The sequence below is a fragment of the Pseudonaja textilis genome, chromosome 2, assembly GCF_049901715.1.
Source record: "Pseudonaja textilis isolate UNSWEBS1 chromosome 2, rPseTex1.2, whole genome shotgun sequence".
In the NCBI taxonomy this organism is placed as follows: domain Eukaryota; kingdom Metazoa; phylum Chordata; class Lepidosauria; order Squamata; family Elapidae; genus Pseudonaja; species Pseudonaja textilis.
In genome coordinates this window covers 135,776,110-135,800,252 of record NC_141991.1, presented here as the reverse complement: position 1 = coordinate 135,800,252, position 24,143 = coordinate 135,776,110, and the positions used below count along the sequence as shown (strand labels likewise).

At 40.1% G+C, this 24,143-nt stretch overlaps 1 protein-coding gene across 1 annotated transcript in view; it reads left to right on the top strand.

The window, feature by feature from the left end:
• Positions 1–1,112: 1,112 nt before the first annotated feature.
• Positions 1,113–24,143, top strand: part of RARG (retinoic acid receptor gamma) — a 139,378-nt gene continuing 116,347 nt past the window's right edge. The window contains exon 1 of the mRNA XM_087925397.1: positions 1,113–1,328. The gene's annotated coding sequence lies outside the window, so the exon portion shown is untranslated. The remainder of the gene's footprint in view (positions 1,329–24,143) is intronic.

Below are 24,143 nucleotides of genomic sequence, written 5' to 3'. Positions count from 1 at the left end.
GGTTGTAAAATCACTTAGCAAAGGTCTCACTTAGCAACAGAAAGTTTGGGCTCAATTGTGGTTGTAAGTTGAGGACTGCCTGCATTGACTTATTTGTCAACGCTCAGGATAAATCACCCAAAAGAGACTTTTTAGGATCCTACAGTGACCAAAATTCCATGCCAGTGTCTGGAGGTTGAAGACCGTATACTGGGCAGGGTGAATCTTATTATCTGAGGTCATTGCTTCTTCTAAAGCCACGTGGATTGATAGTGCCTTGTAAAAACTTCCTTGGCACTTTAACAATTACATAAGGCTGAGCAAAAGTGGGGGTAGAGGAGGAAGAGATTAAGAGCAGGTGGTAAGCCAACTTACCAGGAAGATTTCTCTGCTCTTACTGGTCTTTACTTAGAGCAAAGACATATCACCTGAGATCTCCAGGATTCAGCCTGAAAGCTGTGATGTGCCCTCATCCCGAAGACCTCCAAAAGTTGGTACCACAGGTTAATTTCTAATATGACAGAAGGGAGAATTTACTGAACGGAAGCAATTGTATTTAACTCTTGTGTATTTAAGAGTAATAATATATAGGTGTTTTTTTTCCTGTGGACCCACTGGCTACTTTTTGGAACAGGACCCACTTGGCACCCTGTCAAAAAACCAGAGGGAGATTAGTTGGCTCAACTTCCCCGACATGGCAAAACTGCTTGACCAAATGGTGACCCCCCAAAATGCATCCACCAAGTATTGTGTGGAGTGAAAGGGTTCGCCTTCAGAGAGTGATATAGGCAGAGGGTTAACTGGAGGGCTGATATAAATGGCTTGGGCTTCTTTAGACAAAACCCCGAGTACTGCTTACACAACGTCTGCCCTTCTTTGGGGTCTCTGTGGGTGACGGGCGGGCTCCGGTCGCATCCTGGCTTGGTGGAGGAAGCCGCTGGGCTGCGGGACATGGGAGCAGCCCTTTCTGACAATCTGACAGACGCCTGGGCGCAGGGGGAGCGGCAGCGGCGGTGAGAGGAGGAGCAGAGAGAAAATATTTTCCGTGTCTTCGCCTGAAGTCATTCTGTGGTTTTTGAAAAAAATGTGCTGTATATTTTCAGGGCTGTGTCACATGATCTGCTGGGGTTATGAATAGCCGAGTATAATGATTTCTTAGTGAACGTTAAAAAAGAGAGAGAGAGAGAAAGAGAGAGGAGAGAGATTCTCAACGCGAGGGGGAGGCTCCTACTCGCTCAGGGGCAGCGCGGAGAGACGGGACGTGGAAAGTTCCCGGAGCTCCAGGTGTCTCTCGGGGTCCCCACCCCCCACTTTACCTCACCCCGTATGTAGCCTGCCCGGGCAAACAGGTGAGTGGGCAGTTGGCTGGGCCTTGAGCTGAGGTGGGAGGTCAGATCCCCTGATTTGGCACTTGGGTTTCTGAGCTGGTCTGCTTTCTTTTTGAGTTTTCCAAGGGGATCTTCGGAGTTTTATTCGAGCGCGGCACACTGGGTGATCCTGTGGAAGGGGGAAGGTGTTCTTGAATGAAAGAGAGGGTGGGGAGAGGGAGGGAGGGAGAGAGACTTTGTATATCTGAGGTGGATCTAAACACACACACACACACACACACACACACACACACACACACACACACACACACACACGGCAGAGACTGTGTCAGCACTGCCCTATGATGGATTTGTCCGCGACTCCTTATGAATGGCAGGAATCCTGGCTCTGAGAAAGTGTGAGAATGACAAAGTTGGGGTAAGGATAATTACATGTAGATACGTGCGGGTGGTGGGTGGGTGGGTGGGGGGTTTGTTTGGACACAGGACCCCTCATGTGAGTGAACCCCAGTTTGATAAGCTTGGACAACCCTGTTGTCTTCCTCCCCTCCCCCCTTTCAAATTGCCTTCCCATTCAGTGTGTGAAGTAATGTATCCCCTGAATATACAGATTTGCACCGAGGCTGGAACGGTGTTGAAACCTTGGCTGCTTTCAGTCATGGGCACATCTTTCACTGAGAGTATTCAGAAGTGCGGGGTGGGAAGTTAGACAGGTAATTTGTGATTGCAGAAGGAAGCATGTCTCTCTCTCTCTCTCTCTCCTTCCCCCACTTAGCCCCCCTAGGATCATTTCTTTTCCCTCTTGAATACCTGAACAAAGTTTTTTTCAAAGTTGAGGGAGCAGGAGGCAAGGGATTACTTTGTGAATGTTTGCGGAAGGAGAAGGGGTGTGGCAGCCCATACTGTCTCTAAGAAAAGAGTGCCCAGCATCTGTACAGTTTTTGTGGGAAAGCGCTCGGCTTCGGCCGGAAAAAGTGTTGTAGTGGTGGGTGGCTGTGGATTAGGTGGGGCAGCTTTGAGTCTGTGCTCCAGATGCCTGGACCATTATATAGACATGGTGCTAGTCTCTCTCTCTCTCTCTCTCTCTCTCTTCTGAAACCTTTAGATACTATGAATAACTTTTCTTTCCATCAAAAGCTATCCAAATCCTTGAATGGGTCAATTAAATAAGGGCCCCATCTTGACATACATTGCTAAAATAGCACAGATTGTTGTGGTTTCATTGGATTGGATTGTTTCTAAGAAGAAAGTAAACTTTCCTGTAGTTCCATCCTCGCACAGACCTTTTTCAGCCACCCTCTTACTTTTGACTTGCTATCAAGCCAGTATTGCTGCATATTATCTTCATGTAAGAGAAGGTCTTGCATACATAATTAACTCATCCATTCATCCTTGCTCCTCTCTAATGTTTCCTCTTCTGCATGCAGCATCTCCTTGTTGCTTATATAAGTATCACTTTTGTGTAGACTATTGACTGCACGATAGGCTTGCTTGATGCTTGTGGTGGTTAGCAGCCTGCATGCTTGGATTTGTTCTGTTGAGTGGGCAACAAATCTGTTTCCTTAGCAATCTTCTGTAGATGCCTGCCTAGCAACAGAACCAATTTTCAGACCCAGATGTCTGGACCTCAATAAAAGATATGATGGTGTATAGAATTCCAAAAATAATGAGGCCAATATGTCTGCGCTAGGAGCCAATTAAATGCAGATCTAAAAAGTCTCCATTATGTCTCTGTTGGACTGTTTTGTATATATTAACATATTAATGTTAAGGTTTTGGTTGGAAAATGGAACCAGACTGGATGGTATAGTCTGGATCTTTTAAGTGAGCACCCCCTAAAGGAAAATTTGAAGATTGCTCCCCAAGTTCAATTACCGGTATATTATCAATCCTCTTTCTGTCGCCTTTGTTATGTATCTCAGAATCTACAGTTCTCCTGTACGGAGTGACTGATCCTGTTGTACCTATAAGGGATATGAGGCCGAGATATAGAGAGGTCATTTGACTTATTAGTTAGAACAGTAATGAAATAAATGGATGCACAGATTTTCCAAATTGGGTGGAGTGAAAATTGTAGCATATGAACATTTTGTGTTGGTGAAAATGGATTCTTCTTGCCTTCTTCATTTGCTGCCTGTTTAATTACAAAGCAGGACTTGTTTCTGCTCTCCTCTGATTAGTGCAGGAAAAGAAAAAGGGGAACATGGTATTTCTGCCCAGCCTATAAAATTGCTTTCGGATGGGCCACTAGAATCCTCTTTTTCTCCGTATTCAGACTGTTTCTCACATGGCAGACAAGGACCAACAGTGAGACATTTTAAAAAAAACACTGGAATATCCTTTGGGGTCCTGTTTACTGTTACTTTTGGTTCCATGGAATGCTCCTTTTATGTTTTTCATTAGTAGCAGCATTTGGCCAAAAATAAACTGTTAAAAAGGATAAAATTAAAAGCAGGCTTATAAATAAAGCCATGATGGATAAAATCTGTATCCAAGCAAACCAAGTGGGGAGGTGCAATAATAACTCTATTTTAACGTTGGGCCACAGTAAGACCGAAAGAGTTATCCACATCTCGGAACCTTTTGCAGACTGAGAAGCCTTCTGCTTTGATCTTGTCCAAGCTCTTTTTGTGTCTTTCTCACTTAATTCAGGATACCATGTACTTCTGGCCGTGCTTTCTTCTTAATAACGAGGCTAAGATTAAAAGGTATGGATTGGGCAGTAATCATCATCTGAGCATGGCTAAAGGTGGTTTAGGCTTAAAATCCAGATATCCATTTGAGTTACAATAAAATACTGGCACTCATGTCTAATCTGGCTGCTTCTTAGAAGTTTCTTTGCTAATTGTTACAGTTGTGTTTGCTTTTCATTTTCCCCTTCAAGAATAGTCAGGAAATTGAAAAATATTGAGCTTTAAATTGCTCCCAGATATGTATGAGACAATCCTATCGAGTCTTGCATGAGCGCAGAGTTGGACAAGATGAATATTAAAACCTTTTCCAATGGTATGGTTTTTGGTTTTTATTTAAAAGTTGTCTCTAGCCTTTTGCTTATCTTTTCTATTTGTTACACATTTTGCAAAGCTTTATTCCTTTGCTTTATTCCTTCAACATTGTCCTCTACCTCCAAAGCCTGTTGGGCACAGGGTTTTTGCCCCTAATGTAGTTGATGGAGTTGACTCTCTTCTCTAGTCATTCACTTTGAGTGGAACGTGCTGTTTAGCTTAACCTATTGTTAGAAGGTGTGCCTAGATCCATATTTATACAGTATTATAACTTCTTAGAGCAAGAAGAGTGCTCTTTTTGTCTCATCTCTGTTGCACAGAATATGCTGTGTTCCCTGAAATGGTCACTGTGGCATAAACAGAAGGTATCAAAAACATGGTAGCCTGATATCATCTTTGTTCTAATAAAGCTGTTCTGAAAAACTCCCACGTGTTTTCTGTCTAAGAGCCTTTGCCCACTTGCTAATCTTTACCCACTAATCATAGCACAAATGTGCCCAGACCACATCTCTCTTTTTTTGCTGAGACTGCCTTTCATCTCATTTCCAGTCCGTGAATGGACAAGCATTAAGTCAGCCTTAGCTGTACTAAGGTAGACATCCTTGGCACAGTTCAATGGCAGCCTGCAGATGGGTGGAATTTGTTAGGTTTTGCCTATTACCTTTGAGGACGAGTGAGTGAGATCAGAAGCCATAGAGGCTGGATAAGAGACAGCAATAGGAACAGCAGATATTTTGCAGAGTAGTTTTGTGCTGATTCAAGGATAGGTGGGTAGAATTTTGACTCGGCGACAGAGAAAGTCTTTTTAGAGTAACACTTCTAAAGCATGATTCAAATTTATGGCGGCCAACCATTTCTGAAGAATACAATGAATGCCGCTGAAGGTGCTTTCTTCCAAGAATATTTCACTGTTTCTTTTCTTCCCATTTACAGAGGATCTAGGAAAGGGTTCTAGAGTACCCATCTCATCAGCTTAGATAGGACTTCAACCAGGCCTTTAAGACACTGCACAGTGTTCATGACAGGGAATGATCAATAATTGTGGGCAATGTGTCATTCAATTTGTTATTACTGGCCTTATTTGAGGCTATATACAACTTTCTAGGAGATCCAGGGGTTTCCAAAACATGTATTTGCTAACCAACTTAAGAATCTAAGAATATATTGGGGAGTAGGGAATAAAAAATAATGCCGAGCTGAAATGTGTTGCTTGATTTGCACCTCTTGGCCACGTGGAGCTTAGCTGAAATTTCCTGTATAACAAGCACAGGTACTCTGGGCAGGTAACAGGATGTGATGTGCAAGAGGACCACAGGTCTTCTATTTCCTTAAGTGGAGGTTATACTTGTCATGGGCTTATTTTGAGATTCTTGTATTCAAAATTAGAGGATACCTTTCTCTACTCTAATGCCCTTCAGATATATTAGATTATAGTCCTGTCATAGCAAGTCAGCAGGGTCCATAATTCTAGTAATAATAGTAGACTAAGTATGAATTGTGTAATTTGTAATCTATCCTAATCCTACCCAAAGTCGTTAAATTGGGATTGATGATAGAAAAACAATTGTGGGTTAATTTCTAATAGGAGAACTAGCTAATATAAGATTATGTCAGTTCCTGATTCCCACAGGATATGTTTTCTTCCAAATCTCATCATGGCCAACATTAGACTAGAATTTTCTGCATCTAGTGAGACAGAAAAACCTGCTATATTGGCAAGGAATTGCCATTTGGGCAATGCCAAATAATACATTTTTGAAAAGAAAACCCAAGTTTCTCATCTTCAATAGTTTGGAGAATAGAAATATATGAAGGCGTGAATAAAAATTTGACGTTTGAAAGTAGGACATTTACTCTGTGTAGGTCTTTCTGTCCCATGATATACAGTCCTCTCTTGGGCTTCATTCTGGACTCTGAACAAGGTAAACAAGGCATGCAAGTATAGTCAATTCACATAATTCTGCTTGACTAATTAAATTAACTTAGTATAGGCAGTTGTGTGTGTGTATCACTATCCCTTCCTTGCTCGCTTTTCTTGCATAACTTTCTTCTGGCAAAAAAAGACTACTGAAAGAATTGGTTCCTGACCAAAATAAACGTGAGTGTACTCTTCTTTTCTTCCCGCTGATACCGCATTGAGTAGCAATGATTTTTAGCAATTTTTTTAAAAAAACACCACCCATATTGGCAAGTTTGGATCCGGTAGTGGAAAGGTAGAGAACTGGGAAAGCATGAGAAAGAAATTCAAAATTGATTTTGTTTGGTATTATATGAGATAGAGAAACTCTGACTTTTAATAGTCTCTTATTATATAATAAAACAATTGCTACAATAAAAGGCAATGCTGGAATCCCCATTTATCTATATTAAAAGGGCTGGCAATCAATCCTCTAGACTAGATCAAACTTCCTTAATCTGAAATGCCCCTTTCCAACCATTAGATTAACACCTGAAATTCTGTTTTAACTATGGGGAAGCAAATCTAAGATCTTTTGAGAGCATCAGGCTAGGTCAAAAGATTTGAATTTGTTAAAAGGTTGCACTGTGGGATTTCATCTTTCAAAATATTTTTTAATGGGACAGCAGTGAGCAAACGTAGACTGCAGTTCCTGTCATCCCAATAATGCGGTCAGAGAATGATGAAACTTGCTATCTGGACAATTGTAAGAAATGTCAAAGGTATGGGATTTGAGTGGGAAGAAGGAGTTTCCCCTTGTTTCTAGAAAACAGCAGAGTTGTTTAATGTTGATTTGCCCTGCCCTTTCTTCTGCTATTGTGAATAAAACGTGACAGGTGTTGCTGGCAAGCACCAGGGATACAAATGATTCACCTTCCACCTTTTTATTTGTAAATCCATTGCAGCTCTTGTCCCATTAACAAAGTAAATAAGTGAGATCTAGTTGAATGAGTAGGATCACACTATTGAAACGTTTATGGCATTTTGACTGAGTCTCTAAAGGTTGTGGATTTGAAAGGTGTCCAAAGTATCCTGAGGATTGTATATATTCTAGACTGGAGAAACCAAATCATGTGAGATATATTCTTAAAATGAGTTTGAACAGATTGGAATAACAGAGTCAAAGCTAATTGAACTTGGAAGGCGGCATTCTTCAACATGACAGTCTTGAGATGTATTGGACAATTGCCTTATCCCCAGTCAGTATGCTGTTTGGGGATTGTGTGAGTCCAGGTGGAAGACCACTGTAGTATACAGTGAGCTCACCAATTGTCCTATCTCATCTTGTGGCACTTAAGAACATCAACACCTATGGTTCCCAACCACCTCAAAGTGGCTGGGCTGGTTAGCAATTATAGAAAATCAAGAAGATCCCGTTGAGGTAATTAGAACAGACTATGACAGCAGGCATCAATCCAAATGAAAGAAGAGAGAAGTAACCAGATAGATATAAAGAACATCATTGGTGGAAAAGCAGAATGATTCAGAGAAAAGGAAGACTGTATATGTTAGGGCAAAGGAAAAGCTAGGCCTTGGATTTCTCTAAGGTGAAGATATGTTGTTGTAAGTTATTGCTATTTTAATTGGCATGGTGAAGTATTTTTTAGTAAAATGTAATTTTCAAATTGAGTTCAAGTCTCAGTGACTTCATAGATGTGTCATGCACCTTTCCTGACAAATATGTGAAAAGGATTTGTCTTCGTTTGTTTGATTTGTTTGTTCATCCAAAGATTGCAACTTTTTCCGCGATCTTTTTTCAACTTCTCATTTTTGTTTAAGACCCTAGGATTTCCTAACAGCTTTTCGTCGAAGGACTAACCAGTTCTGACCCTGCTTAACTTTTTGAGATCAGCCACGTTTAACTAGGAGCTTCTCGTAGAGTCATTATTAAATCTGACCTATGGAAAAAAGCCAAGCTATGCTGCAGAGATCTAGTTAGATTATGAGAGCAGGCAACCAGCCACATGCCAGAAATAGTGACAGAGGAAGTGTTATTAATTCAGCTTGAATGCCATTCTTAGACTAAATGGCAAAGGATACAATATGATGGATCCCAACAACATTGGATTCTTCGGGCAAGGAAAGAAAATGTTGTAGGAAAACAAATGACTATAGTACTCGGTTTCACTGTTTTTTAATTCGATATTAACCTAACATAGCCCTGAGCTAAGGCCTGGAAAGGCAGAGCTACCATTTGCACCCACACAATGCAACCACTGTTTTCACAAATGATCTTGGATGAAATAGCCATAGTTTTATGTGGCAGAGTCAAAGACATCACTTGGAAATGTGGATAGTGTGTTGATATAGACAGGGGGAAAACTGTGCTAGATGTTAGAAATTGGGACAAACTGGGCAGGTGAAAAAATTATTTCTGTTTTGGTTTGTGAGAGATAAATCCAAATCCATAGCTGAGTAATACTTTATTAGTATTAACGAAAACAGCAAAAAAGGGTGGATGAGCTTTCGACTTTTCATTAGTTTTTCTTCTGGCAAGCAGTAACAAAACAACAAGAACAGCTAATGGGCAAGAAGAAAGTTTAAAAATTAGACTAATGTTAAAATCATAAGAGCTAAGATGGAGTTTGTTGACTGAATGCATTTGTTAACGAAAAGTATCAATATCAAGTTATACCTTGTTGTCAGGAAGAAACAAAATAGTCCACCCTTCTGAAAAAGTATATTAGTCCTCACTTTATTTTTTGCTTTAAGGGAAACACACTGATTGCTGGCCAGCAATCAGCAGAAATAAAAGTATTTCTATCAGCCACTCTGTCCAGGAGGAGAGAAATAACAAAAAAAATCTGATAGTGAGACCTGATCAATGAAGAGAGAACATATTCAGAGCAATTAGCAGACTGTTTTATTGTGAATGCATAGACAACAACAAGCATATTTAACTCTGGCTATTCTTTTGCTAGAACAGGTTCAGTATCATCATAAATCTAAGTTTTGATACTAGGCGCTGTCTCAAAGTGCTTGCAAACTGCAAGCCATCAAGGAAAAGGTGGCAGAAGGGTGGGAAGAAGGCAAACAGTTGCAGGTGTCTGACTGGATGCACCAAAGGATTAGGAAGATAGAATAAGTTTTTGCCCTTTTCCAGTTGATTTTGGTAGAACAATATCTAGTCATGAAGCTTGATATGCTGACCGTGCTGTAATTTTGGGGGAACTTGAATCTGCTGAAGGTTTTCCAAAGCCAGTTCCCTCATGTTCTCTAGAATGCCTCTCATTTGTGGAATATAACTGACATTGTTCCAAAAATATATATAGTTTGGCTTCCTTTCCCAAATTTCCCTAAGCAACTGATAAAGGAGTCCTGATCCTTATAACGTCAGAGGGGCAAAATCCTATAGAGGCATGAGGGACTTTTCAGTGGGCAAACAAACATGGGGAGTCACCTGTCCCATTCAGAACCTGCCTCCAAAATTTACTTTTTCTGTATCCTTTTACAGATCTGCTTGAATCCTTCATCCAGACCATCACTCTTAGGATGATGGGTGATGCTTTCTTTCCTTATATTCTTATGGCATGCCAGGGATTGGCAAAAGGACCATTCTTTTTCCCCTGAACTTTGAGGAGGTCCAATTTTCTAAGTAACAACTTTTTGAAAAAGTTCATTATTTTAAGAAATAGTATAAGCAAAGTACCAGTAAGCGAGGTTTATAATAATAACAAAATTATATGAAACAATCCATAAAAATAAAGACAATTAAAAAGGAAGATATTTTAAAAAGCAAAAAAAAATTATATATACCTTATATATTAAACTTATAGATAGCCCTTGGATCACAAGAAATATCATATAATTCTATATTTCTATAATCAAAATGTAATTGCAAAATATACCATAACATCTGTGATAAAGTTGAACATACTCTTGTTTCATCTTTTAATTAGTAGAAAATATTGACTTTTCCAAGAAGGATAAATTACACATTTTCAAAAACCAAACCTTAATAATTGGAATAATTTCACTTCTCCAGTTTTTCAATATCATTCTTTTTGCCACACCTTCTGCTGGGTACAATCATAATTCCTCATAGACCATCAGATTCCAGTGCTTTGGTATGCAATTCAGCATTAACTTTTAAAGACTTTCCCATAAATCTATTCGTATTCATTAAAATGTTATTTCAGAAAAGTATCAAGTATCTGCAGGACCTTATCAAAAGGGTCAATAAAGCTTCAAGTATTTTTTCATCCCCAATGGATCTGATGTCCTTCTTACCCTTGGGATCTTGCTCAGGGATCGCCAAGTAGCTCATCACATTGCTGAGATCTCTAATGTCTTTAGGATACGGTTTTAAAGAAACACCTTAGTCTATGAAAATATAATGCCCAGCTAAAAGTGTTAAACCTTCTTGGCAGCACAGTTGTATGCCCTTTGGTCTTCCCCTTCCCAATCTGGCATGCCAGCTTCAGCTGAGGAAGGACAGCCAAAGCAATTCTTCTTGAGAGTAGCTAACTGCCATTCCTGTTTGAAGGAATGGCTCAGTTCTCCATCGGGGAAATGAACTGTTTCAAGGCCAAGCTTCCTTGGAGGGTTGGGAGACGTTTACAACTTGGGATAGAGAAGTCCAGTCTGCTGTGGTTGCGCTATCTTTTGCCTTTTCTCGCTCATCAGCTTGTGTTCTTCCTCTTCTTCCTTTCTTTTTTCTCCCTCTCCAAAAGTCCTCCCTGCCGAAGCCTTTGAGCTTTTAGGCACTGAATCTGAATACTACCAAGGTGGTAAGACTTACTCTCAAGGGGGGGGGGGGGGTGTTTTCCTTTTGCACAGGGAAATGGAAGATGAGACATGTGAGACCTGGTGACTGTATTCAGAGTTTTTGACTTTGGATGAAGGTGGCCGTCATAACATTTTCAGAACGTGTAACCCAAATGTACCATTCCTCTTCAGGGCTGAACCTGGGAAAAAACTAGTTCAACAAGTTTGAAAGAGAAGCTGTCTGTGTACAATACTGATTGGTTGGTTCCCATTATGTCACTCAGATATCTTCCCCCTCAGTTCCCAGAGCAGTGTTGCACTATAATTTTTTTGAAGCCAAAGTTATCTTTTTTAGAAAGAGGCAATAATTTCATTAGAGACACATACATACAGTAAATGCTGGTTGGGTGCTTTAAAAAAACAACAACCCCAAATGGATTAAAGTGTAAATGGTTAAGGAAGTTGGATGTCTCAGCTGGCATTGAGTTGGCAGCAATTTTACATCTGTCATTTTACTTGCAAAGTTGCAGGAAGGCTAACGTCATCCAGCAACTGAGGAATATACTGAGAATTATTTTTAAAAAATTAAATCTGACTTCGTCAAGACGGTGACAAGTGTCATTCAGTGTGATTAATCACGTAACCATGAGAATAACTCTAGTAGTGGATCTTTAGCTTAAGAATCATTTTGCTTCCATGTAAAACAAACAGTTTCATACAGTGATTGGATCAAAACATCGTGCTAAGACGTTGCCTCATCTTAGTTTTTTAAATACACTACAAATGGTTGGATTTGCCCAACAAGGAAACAATGTACCTTGTAAACACAAGGTACAGCAACTGGATTCATGTAGTGTGCTAAGCTAAAACAAACAACCACATAATGCCGTAGCACACGGTGTGAAAGCTTCATTAACCTATCCGTAACTGGTGTTCTTAATCTTAAAAAATGAACATACAAAGTTGCTAGGTTCTCCTAGGGAATGTATGTATGTATGTATGTATGTATGTATGTATGTATGTATGTATGTATTTATGTATTTAGTCGAGCGATTATTAGATAACGGGTATAAGTATAAACATGGTTATGAATACATGAAATGGATACGAATAAGAAAAAAGAAAGAACAATAGGACAGGGATACTAGGCACGTTGGTGTGCTTCTTCTTCTTATGTTGATTATTATTATTGTAAGTTATGTTAAAATGTTGGTAGTATTTCTACATTTCATGGGCTTGTACATCTCCACTGATCTATGCTGAGAGAACTATAATTACACTTCACAGTGACTGTCTTGTACAACCAATCAGGAATATCCCATAGCTGACCTTTGTTAAGAAAAGTTCCAAATTTTATAGAGTAACTAGACTGCCAAAATTATCTCAATTCTTCCCCCCACCCCCCATCTTGGAGACTTTGAGGGAAATAATTTTTTTTGTTCTTCGTCCACCATGTTTGAGTGATATCGCCCCTTGCCCCTCCTCTTTTTCTCTCGCAAATGAAAAGGTCTCTTTCTTGTTGATGTCTCTTTCATGTCTTGAGGCTTAAGATTTTGTGACCATTCTCCCCAAAGTGTTCTTACTGTGAGACTGAAAGTCCTCCCAGGGACTGCCACTCTAACTTTCCCTCCTGTCTTGGAAAGTGTCACGCTGATTTATAGTTCTGTTACCAAAAATCCCACTATTGCATGTCTCTGTGGAGGCAGAGTCTGAAAGGAGCACCCACAGCTGGAAGTCATCCTATTTGGGCATGGGATAAACACCAGTGTTGACCTTTGTCCAACATAGTCTAAATGGAAACTGGTGATTAAAAACCCCATAATCTGATTGTGATTTAGGGATCAAAATATCTTACCCAACCCAGGGAATGTTATTTTCCTGTTTCAATATCAAGAAAACTGAAGTACATTAATTAAGTTAGGTGCAGCTAACATTTTGCACACCAAGGAGCCTTTTACTGCCAAAGTTTCACAGCTGTTGGATACTTATGACAGTTTGGTTCTACCTCTCTTTCTCTTTCTCTATCTCTATCTCTTTCTCTTTTTAGTACTGACTGCCACAGAGCTGGAGCACCATGGATCAAAATTCACTCAACATCTACAGTTCTTCCTACCATTTTCCACAGGCAAGATTCTTGGTCTTGGTGTTTCATCCTCAACAATTTCTGATGCTTCCAAAGATTCTGCCTTCATGGTTTTGAAGTGTACTAAAAATAAGGACATTCTGCAACACTGACAACCTCTCCTAATTCTAGGTACCATTGGCCACTGTACCCAGTGTGTCACAGTAAGATCCCTTCCACACAGGTTTTCCTTTTTGATATATTTGCAATCTTTTCTCTCCCCTATATAAAATGTCTCCATAAACAGTATATATGATTTCTAGTTCTCTACTAGACCATACTGGCTCAACAACAGCAGTATACTTCATAGGCAGCATATGCCCTGTTGTTGTCACACCTATATGTGCCCTGTTGTTGTCACACCTATCATTCATCTTATGCTTGAGTATTTCTTTCTCCTGCGAGCTCAGCAATAAGATTAATACTATTCTTTTCTTTGGAGGCTATCCATCTCCATTCATTGCAGCTAACCAATGCTCCAACCATCCCTTGATAACTAGTCTGGTCTTATATAATCGGATCAGTGGTGGGATTCAAAATTTTTAAGTACTGGTTCTGTGGGTGTGGCTTGGTGGGTGTGGCAGGGGAAGGATACTGTAAAATCCCCATTCCCTCCCCACCCCACTAGCCTGCTTTCCAGCTCCATTCTCCTGTGCAGGGCAACAAAAGAAGACCCAGCCAATCAGCCTGGGACTCGGGAGGCAGAGAATAGATGGGGGCGGAGCCAATCAGAGGTGGTATTTGCTGATTCTGCGAACTAATCAAAATTTCCGCTACTAGTTCTCCAGAATTGGTCAGAAACTGCTGAATACCACCTCTGAATCTGATGCCTCAGTTCTAACATTCCCAATCGGTTTTGCTGGTGCTCCTTCAAGGAGGAAAGAGCTGCTGAGATACCTGAGCGTCTATATTTGGGTTTTTTTTTGGTGGGGGGGCATATGGAAGATTCATATTGTGTACAAGAGGGAATGGAATCTTCCTCTTTAAAGATCTGATTCCATTACAGTATATTAGTAAATACACTGCGTAAATTAGCTAGGATATTATCAATGCGCCTGGATAAAGAGAGACTTAGTATTAATTCATTTGGGAGATGTTGATAGTCTATCTCAAAGTTAGAATTCCATATACCAAAAGATAAGGTTGAAATGGCTGCCATCAATCAATACCCTTGTGAAATGAAGTAGCAGTTGGGTTTTTTAAAAGGCTTTCTCTGAAAGAGCATTCAGTCACTGTCTTTCTCACTGACTGGTGCCATCTTTCAAAGCAACAGTTCAATGTGTTGATATATTATTGCTGACTACGCTGCACAGAATATTGTTGGGGTGGTCATGCTACAATAGGTTTGGCTGTACTAATTGGGCCTCTTTATTGGTGCCTGGTCCTTTCTGGAAGGCTACAGGTAGTCCTCGATTTACAACAGTTCATTTAGTGACTGTTGCAAGTTACAGTGGCAATGAAAAAAATGAACTTATGTCCGTTTTTCACACAACCATTGTAGCATCCCCATGGTCACATGATCAAAATTCAGATGCTTAGCAACTGGTTCATATTTATGACAGCTGCAGTGTCCTGGGGTCACATGATCAGCTTCTGCTACTTTCTGACAAGGAAAGTCAACAGGTGAATCCAGATTCACTTAACAACCATGTGACTAACTTAACAAATGTGACTAACTTAACAACTGTGGCAAGAAAAGTTGTAAAATGGGACAAATCTCACTTAACAAATGTTTCACTTAGTGGCATACATTTTGGGCTCAGTTATGTCTTAACTCGAGGACTACCTGTACTTTTCAATCTTCACGTCTCCATCAGTTGTATTAGCTATCATCTTTATGATTTGAGGTCGCTGTTGTTATTGATGGCATTTTTGTAAGGCCCAGAAGGTACAGGAGACGGCTAAACAGAGGGGAATTTATACAGCAATTATTCACCCTAACAATCTTAGAATGAAACTTGGTTTTAGCCTCTATTGCTGGCACTTCCTAGCACATTATCAGCACATGCCACAGACTCTACTCAGTCACACTCTGAAGAAGAATTGCAAACATCTTCCATCTGAAGGATGTGAATGATTATATCACCCCTTGAAAACTTTGATTTTGACAAACATCCTTCTGTTATCCTTCCAGGATAATCACAGATATCCATCTTTAGACATTATGGATGCATGCTTTCATACTGTCTTCCCAAAAATATAGTCATTCCTGATTTGTTCTTGAGTGTACCCAATATCAGTATTTCTTTATATTTTCCCTCCTTTGATATCAAAAACATTTATCAAGTGCATGGCAGTAATTGCGGTATAGCACCTCTTTGAAGCAGAGAGATGAAAGATTAGCGTTTTTAACAATTTGTAAACCGCCCAGAGACACTCTGGGAGTCGGCTTTCCTATAAATTTAATAAATTACATGCTTCATTGCCAGATGTTTAGACTGGATTTAGTATTTTTATCCAGCTATTGAGTCTTCCCAAGGACCTGGGATAGCAGATGTTGTCGTTTGATGGTGTTAAAGGTACACCTTTAGATGTTTGTAGTGATTGTCTTTATCCAGATTCTTGATGTTATTTCCACAAGCTATCTTGATTTCTTCAGTTTTCACTATTTCCCCCTGTGTATTATAAGTGAGTAATAATGTACAGTTAGATTCACTCGAAGAACCGTGGAAAATTAATAAGTCAAGTCTTAACAAAGGTCCTAAGATTTATTAAGGTAGTATCTAAGAATATAGACAGTTCCAAGAAGGCGAGGTGTGAGGTTTTATTTTTTTTACTTTTTGTAAATTTAGGGCATTTAGTTCTTATAAATTCAATATTCCCAGGTATCAAGGAAGTTCTTCAGGTATTGCTCCAAAGACTCTAACTATGCTTGGTGTAACAATATATTTCTTTTTCCATAACCATTCAACTTTGATCTGCAAGCTCCTATATTTCATATTTCCCAACCCTATTGTTTTTCCTCAATTTTATCATCACCCAGAATAGCAACATCAATGAACCAGACTTTCTACTTTTCAATAATTGCCATATCAGGCATGCTATGTATATTTATGTTTATTATGTTTCACCTGTTTATTGTCATTATCATTGGTACACAGTCAGTCAGATGTTTGGACTGGATTTGACATTTTTATCCACCTATCAAGTCCTTCCTAAGGACTCGAGATAGGTAGATGTCATTTGATATTAATTGTAGGGTTGTAAGCTGTTCGGACTGCCTTTTGCAATTGACTGAGGGTGATTTTGTCAATGCCAATAATGTTCAAGTGATGCTCCAGTTGTTTTAGGATTGCACCCCAGGTACCTATTCCCATTGGTTCTATACTTTTTCCCCACAGCCTGCCTGCCTGCCTTCCATCCATCCTTCCTTCCTGCCTTCCATCCTTCCTTCCTTCCTTCCTTCCTTCCTTCCTTCCTTCCTTCCATCCTTCCTTCCTTCCTTCCTTCCTTCCTTCCTTCCTTCCTTCCTTCCTTCCTTCCTTCCTTCCTTCCTTCCACCCTTCTCTCTCAAATTCTCTCATTAACCTACATTATTCATTAGAATAAAGATGCTTACCATTTTTTTGCCTATAGGGTAGCCTAGACTGATTTATAAATTAGGCCATACTGTAGTGCAATTAGTTCAGAGGTACTATCAGATACTATCTGCTCTATGGTCTCTCTTTCCTTGATTCAGGATAAACCGAACATCCTCCTGGATCCAACCTTATAGGGCTAAATGGATGTTATCTTTTTTATTCCTGTTTAGATCCCACCCTTTTCTGGACTATGGAAGGAGTCCTGCCAATTTTTAGCTTATTCATGTATTATTTCAGCTCATTTTTAAGAGTTTGCTTGGATGCTAATTCGGTGTTACATATTTTTGTTCTTGGTTTATCCATTTTTTCACTTGATGGTCAAGACTTTAGTTTGCTTTTCCAGCGATTCATGTGGCATTTTCCTATGTCTCCCAGCTCTTTGAATCTTCCATATGTAGCCAGTATATCTAGTTTTATATTTGCCTCCAACCACTTTCCTTTATCTGGCACAAAGATAAGGATGATCTACATATTTTTTTTTTATACCCAAAGTTGTGTCTACATTCCATATATCCCCAGACATCATTTTACCTGTTTTCTTTTCTAGTTCTACCAGCCAATTGGATTCTATGCTACATTGCCTAGATGTCAGACACAGTCTGGCATTCTAAGTTATGAGAACTAAGCTCCCCACCTCCAATTGGCTCCTTGTTTATTATTCTGAATGAGGAGGTGGCCCTCTTCCCAAGATATTGTCTGGTTTACCAGCTCACTGACTTACAGTATTGGCCCTTGATGATGTTAAAGGCAACTCTGCTAAAAAACAACAACCCCAAACCATTGTTTACTGTGGTGAAGAAGAATTTTCACTTTAAAATATCTGCAGAGTTACAGTGTGGACTATCCTACCTTCTCAATGTCAGGTCCACAGCGGGTGGCTCTTTTTGCTAAGAGGGCTCTCTTTTACCTCATGATAAACTTACTATTCTCCAAGGGTGTTATGCCCAGATACCATGAAGAATAATAGATCATTTCATAACTGTAACTGGATTATTCACACAATTCTCCCTACTTCACCTTTCTGATGTGAAGTCGTTGCTTTATTTCCCAAGTCTAAAAAAAAATAAAAGACTGAGGAGATTTGGATGGGCTGGTGCTATATAGGAACTTGAAGAGGTGGCTGCTGCCAATTTAACTCACCTAAAAAATATTTGAGAATGTTGGTCTGCACAGGCCCAAATCTGTCAACTTAAATGCTCAGATGACAACCGAACAGCCTTAGTTGCAAGTCAACAACCTCCTGTAAAAAAGGCTGGGTTCATATATTGTCCTAAACTATACTTAACACATTTTATTTCAGCTTAACACATCATTTGAATCTGTCTACTACATTTTGTAAACCGTGATTTATTCAATGTGTAAATGCAGATAATTATGGCTAATTTAACAACTGAAGCAAATTCTGGATGAGTGAAACCAGCCAGGGTAGAACTGGTGGTTATATAACATGTTAGGATTTATTTCACGATCAGTCCAAGATTTATGGATGAAATTGATTTAATGATAATGGATTTGTGCCAAGTACTATGGGGATATTGTACTTTATTTTTTGTTGTTCAGTCACTAAGTTATGCCTGACCCTCACAACCCCAAGGACCACAGCATGCCAGGCCTCCCTGTATTTCCTTAAAGGTATTGAAATGTCTTTTGGGGAAATTTCAGCTGACTTTATGAATTGCACTAAATCAAAATTTGGTTTGTTCATTTTTGGCTTAACATGTGCTGTGGACTTAGTCTGATGTGGCTTATTGAACAAACCATAGAATTCAGAATGAACATCTTCTTGTACCGTTCTGGAATTAAGGTAGATCTATTGCACTCCTTCCTCTGGAGACAAAAAGAATAAAAGGGATCGAATGTATGGAGAAAACCTATCGTTTTAGAGAACTAATCACCCATTATAGCATTATAACTATTAAAGAAAGCTCAAGTTGGTAAGTATGGCATTTCTGTTCTGACTTCCTGTCATGGAATGTTTTTGTCATGTTCGCCGATCGCAAGAAGGAGACGTGAGACTCAGTGACTCTTTTAAAGCTCTTCATTTAGTTCTGAGATCGGCTCAGCTTTCCCTCAGATCGGTGGCAGCTTATATTGAACTTGCCTTGCCAGCTGCGGCCAATGACACCGCTTTGAATCCCCCGCGATCGGTTTCCTCCAATCGCGTGTGATTCGCAACGGGCTAATCGCTGCAGCTCACTCAGCCAATCCGAGCGCCGTGCGTCCTGGCCAATCAGGATGAGGGGTTACAAGAATACTAATGTAGCAATACAGAACAGTTTTCATATTTATAGATGTTGCTTAGAAATAGAATAATGGACAGAATTCTGCTCCTTTAAGAAGGAACATGAAGAATGTTTGGTTATTGTTTTTGTGTAGGACATTTTTTCTGTAAGAGTCAGTAGGGTGTAGTGGTGAAAGCATCAGGCTAGAAATTTGGAGTGTGTCAGTTTTAGTCCTGCCTGAGGCACAAAATTAGCTGGATGAACTTGGGCTAGTCACTTTCTCCCACTCCTTGGAAGGAGGCAAGGGCAAACTACTTCTGCAAAAACATGCCAAGAAAACTGCAAAGACTTCTCCAGGTAATATCTGAGAAACAACCATAATTGAATGGGATTTAAAAAAAAACGTTTGCAACTAACTTTGCTCATGGAAGCATTTCCTTTATTACTTTAGCAATAACAATCCTTCTATAACACAGTTTCCCCAAACTTGGTATGCGGATGCAATGAACTGCAATTTCCAGAATTCCCCAACAAGCATGGCTAAAAGGATAATGGGAGTTGAAATGAAATATAGCCAGCAAACACTACATTGGGAAATATTATTGTATAATGACTAATGTATAAAATACATCTGGAAAATCAGGAAGTCCAGGCAGTTCAAATGATTATAAAGATTTAAATTATCTACAACAATCTGAACTACTACTGTAATGATCAATAGGCAGTAGATGTGTCAATGGAATTCAAGGTGGGCTGGACTTAGATCTCTTCTGGGCATGAGGAGATTTGAGACTGATGATGTCCTATCTCCTATACCTACGCTAAGTCTGGGCTAAAAGGGAAATGAAAAAAGTTATTAAATTAATTTTTGCTTAAAGAACGGGGGGTTGATGGCTCAGCGATTAAATATGTTTGAGCTTGTCAGCTGGAAAGCTGACAGCCTGAGTTTGAGACCAAGCACCGTGTGATGGAGGAACTCCCACTATTTGTCCCATCTCCCACCAACCTAGCAGTTTGAAAGCATGCAAATGTGAGTAGATAAATAGGTACCACTTCTGTAGGAAGTTAACAGCGTTCTATGCACCTCAGTGTATAGTCATTCTTGTCACATGACCACAGAAAGTGTCTTCAGACAATGTGGACTCCTCGGCTAAAAAGTGAAGATGAGTATCAGCCCCTAGAGTCAGTCATGACTGGATGGGGAAACCTTTACCTTTATTGCTTAGAGCTAAAAATAGATAAAGATTTTCTGAGAGAAAGAGAAAGAGAGAGAGAGAGAGAGAGAGGGAGGGAGAGAGAGGGAGGGAGAGAATACACCTCCCCCCTCCTATTTAATGCGGGCAAGGCAGTCCTAGAATCCAAGTTTGGCCCCACCTCTGTCCCGTTGCCACCCACATCTATGTAACATTGCTTGGTTCCCACACCAACTCTCACCTCTTCTTAGTGTCCCAGCCCTGCCTCACCTCTCCTCACAACACCTGCAGGCCTGTAAGAACACCACCTCTTGATAGGATGATGTGAATGCTGCATTGTTAGTCCTCCAAAAAACAAGGGTGACGTTTGACATTTCTGGATTGGATCCAACAGAAATCCTGAGGGATGATATAGGGAACCTTGTGTGTTTCTGAGCGATGCAGCTGAGATTCCAGAATGGAGTGAGATTTTATGCAGGACTCATGGCCAGGATGACATTTCAGGAAAGGACAAGTGGCGGCGGCAGTGGGGGTGGCAGTGTTGGTGGCGAAGGAAAAGGAGGAGAAGGAGGAGGAGGAGGAAATCCAGTTAAGTTCCTGAACTGGGCCATGGAAATGCACTTTGGCATCACTTTGCCAAATGATGCACTTTGGCATCGTTGATTAAAAACAGTTTCACCACCCTTCTGCCTCTAAACTGGCACTTCCTGCTTCTGTGCCTTCTTTTGGATGCATGCCCAAGGGAAAGGGAATGGCGCTCACCCACATATAATGGGTGAGCCTGCCCCTATTCGGGCTGGGCCAACCCATTCTGTGAAAGCCCTCATTTGACCTGATAGAAGCTTGGAACTTACTATACCTGTCTTTTTGGTCTGTCTTTCTGGCCTCCTGCCTGGTGTGAAGGAAATGCTGATGGAAGTTAGTCTGGGATTCTACGTTTCCATGACTTTTGCCCTCATGATGCTTCACCTGGGACAAGTGGAGCATCTGTCCCATCTCTAGAAAAAGCTGACTTCAAACTGCCTTCAAACTGCCTTTCCTTCATGCAGCGGAGCGAGAGAAGATATCAACTTGATCTTCAATTCAGAGGGCCAAATTCACAAGGCAGATATCTACAAGAGTGAGAGCGTCTATCAGAAGGATTTTCTTGTAGGTGGTAAAAATGAAGATAGATATCTGTAGTTTTGGGAAAAAACGGGTGGGTAGGCTGAGATGAATATCTGTATTTTCCAAACTAGGCAGAAGCAATATTAGTAGTTTATTTTCATTATGGAACTCTGTGTGATGGGGAAGAATTGAAATGCCCTTTGCTTTCTCCCTAATCATAATTTCTTTTTTTCAAATCTACATTTAATGAGATGCAAACTTTGTCTATTCCTCAGTTATTTTCATGTTTTTAAACTGTTTCTCCTTTTCCTTCCTTACCCAGCTAAAAATCTGAACAGTGCCTGGCATGGGTCAAATTATATCAGGTTTTGTCTTATGAAATGAGGAGTAAGAACAAGAGAGGCTACGGGTTTAGTCGTTTTTATTTGCACAATTAATCTCCTTCATGGGAAACCACTTGGGGCTAGTGGTTAGCATATGAAGCTGTTTGTATGCACTCAGAAGAAGTAGTTCTTCACAAACTACAGTTTCAGTTCCTGGTCTTTTCTTTTTGTGAGTGGGATCTCAAAATTGTTCTTTTGACTATCATACAATTGGTTCCTAATGATGGATAGTTAATGATATCCTAATGGTGGATAGTGTTCACATCAATATTGGTCTTCATCACTGACATTCTTGGATGTGGGTGTACCAGGTTTCCCATGACTTCTCATATTGACTGGGGAGAAATTTATATGGCAAGAAAAAAATGGGGAGGATAATTTTGCATCAACTCTCGTAGGTGCTGCCCTCTTTCTCAAAACTTCGATTGAATTTTAGGGAAGCGGAGAAATCTTTATTTTTATTTGATCCTTATCATTCTAGTCTTTAGTGCTAATACTTCGAAGGTAGCAGTAGAAGTAATGATCTGATCATATCACTGGGCTAGCTCTGAAGATCTGAGAAAAGACCAGTGTGTTAAGTAGGAAAAAAGGCAACAACAAAATGGAAGTATGAGTGGCGGGTTTAATCGGAACTACATTTCAGCCTTTGAGCTTCTTTTTTTTTTAAAAAAATATACTTTATTGATTTTACAATTAAAATAGACCAACCACATATACATAAATGCAAGAGATAAAAAGAAAACAAGAAAAAAAAAAGAATAGAAAGAAAAAGATAGAAAACAATTAAAAACATTTTCATCTTCAACAGTTTGTGAGACCTCCTTTTTATCCTTATTTTATGCCATATACACAATTAATCCTTACATATACCCGTATATCACTACTATGATTCTATCGTATCTTCTTTTGCTTTTTAGTGTGAAGTCTATCTTTGGTCTATCCATTTGTACCAGCAGTTCCAGCTGTCGTAATATATTGAAGTGTCTTTATCTTTTAATGCCAAGGTTAACTTGTCCATTTCTGCACAACTTGAAATTTTTTGAATAATCCTCTCCTCTGATGGAACATGATGCTGTTTCCAACATTGTGCATAAGCCAATCTGGCCGCTGTCAAGTGTTTCTTCTCTTTGCGAACTCTCCCACTTTTAAAAAATAAGGAGAACCCCCCCAAAATTTTCATTTGTATGGATTGCATTTATTGATATTTATTTGTTAAAAACTAAAATTTGACACATTCACCGCCGCTATCTCTTCCCACAATTTTTGATGGGGTTTCAACATTTGTATTATTTTTCAACATAGGCTGGCAAATAATTTTGATTTTGTGGACCCCTGAGGGGGCTTGGGAGGACACCCCCGGAGGTCCTAGAACCACACTTTAAGGAATACTGGTCTAAGCAAGAGGTAACCAGAGCACGATTCATTGTGAGAAGAATGTCTAGCTATAGAAGGAGTTTTAATTGGTGTGCAAGATGGAATTGGGAGAGGAGAGGGAAGGCTTTGGGGTTTCCAGATAAGTTTGATTAACCATTAATCCTGTGGGCAGGACTGGGACTCCCAGATCTGAGGAGAAGGGGAACCAGAGTTTTGAAAATTAAAGTGAAGCTGTTGATTTAAATAAAGGATAGTTGTGATGCAGAAAGAAAAGGCAGGCTACGGAACTCAGGAATCGGAGAATAGTAGTTTTCCAAATGCACCAACAAACCTCTGACCAAAAGAATTGGCCCCACTATTCCTTCGTGTGCGAGTCCTGAGTCTCTGGGTGCTAATTCAAATTGTGCTCTTGTTTTCCATGTACCTTCAGCTTCTCTTGGCTTGCATTTCCTCGCACCTCACTCTTCGTCTGAGGAGCGGGGGGCTTTGCTTGTCTCTTGGATCAACCTTGGCTAGAAAAGGAGAAGAGGAAGTCATTTGGGAAACTGAGATGCCTGTGCTGAGATTTACCCTCCCTTCCTAATTCAAGAGATGTGTGGAGGGGAGGACAGGGCTTGCTCAAACTTTCCTGCTTGGTTGTTTGTAAGACAGGCTTCGGCTTGCTTAGCCATATTTTTTTTTTTTTAAAAAAAAGTTAGCTAATTCAGTCACGGAAAAAAAGGTTTGGGATCCCCCGCCTGCCTGTTGGAAATACCTTAAACATAAGTGCAATATTCAGGCAGTAAAATGGGGGCTTTGTTTGAGCCAGGAGGCCAAGGGGAAGAGTGCGAAAGCTAAATTCCCCCACCCGCCCCACTCCTCAAACTTATTTTTCCCCCTTCTCAAATAAAGTCTCTCAAATGCGAAAGCTCTATAAAAAGGCGGTCTGAAAGATGGCAGCTGTGGGGTGGAGAGGCTGTGAAAATAGCACAGCAGGATTTTTAGTCCTAACTCCAAGCAACATCCATAAGTTCCTAGCACTCAGGAAGGGTTGGGTCTGGAACTCGTGATTACCAGAGCCAGAAAAGTTCAAAGGGAGTTCCATGTGCTTATTAATAACCCTGATTCACCCCTCAGGACAGGAAAGTGTGAGCTTCTGCCCTGCCTTCCTCTTAGATTGCTGGTAGTCTTCGACTTAGAACAGTT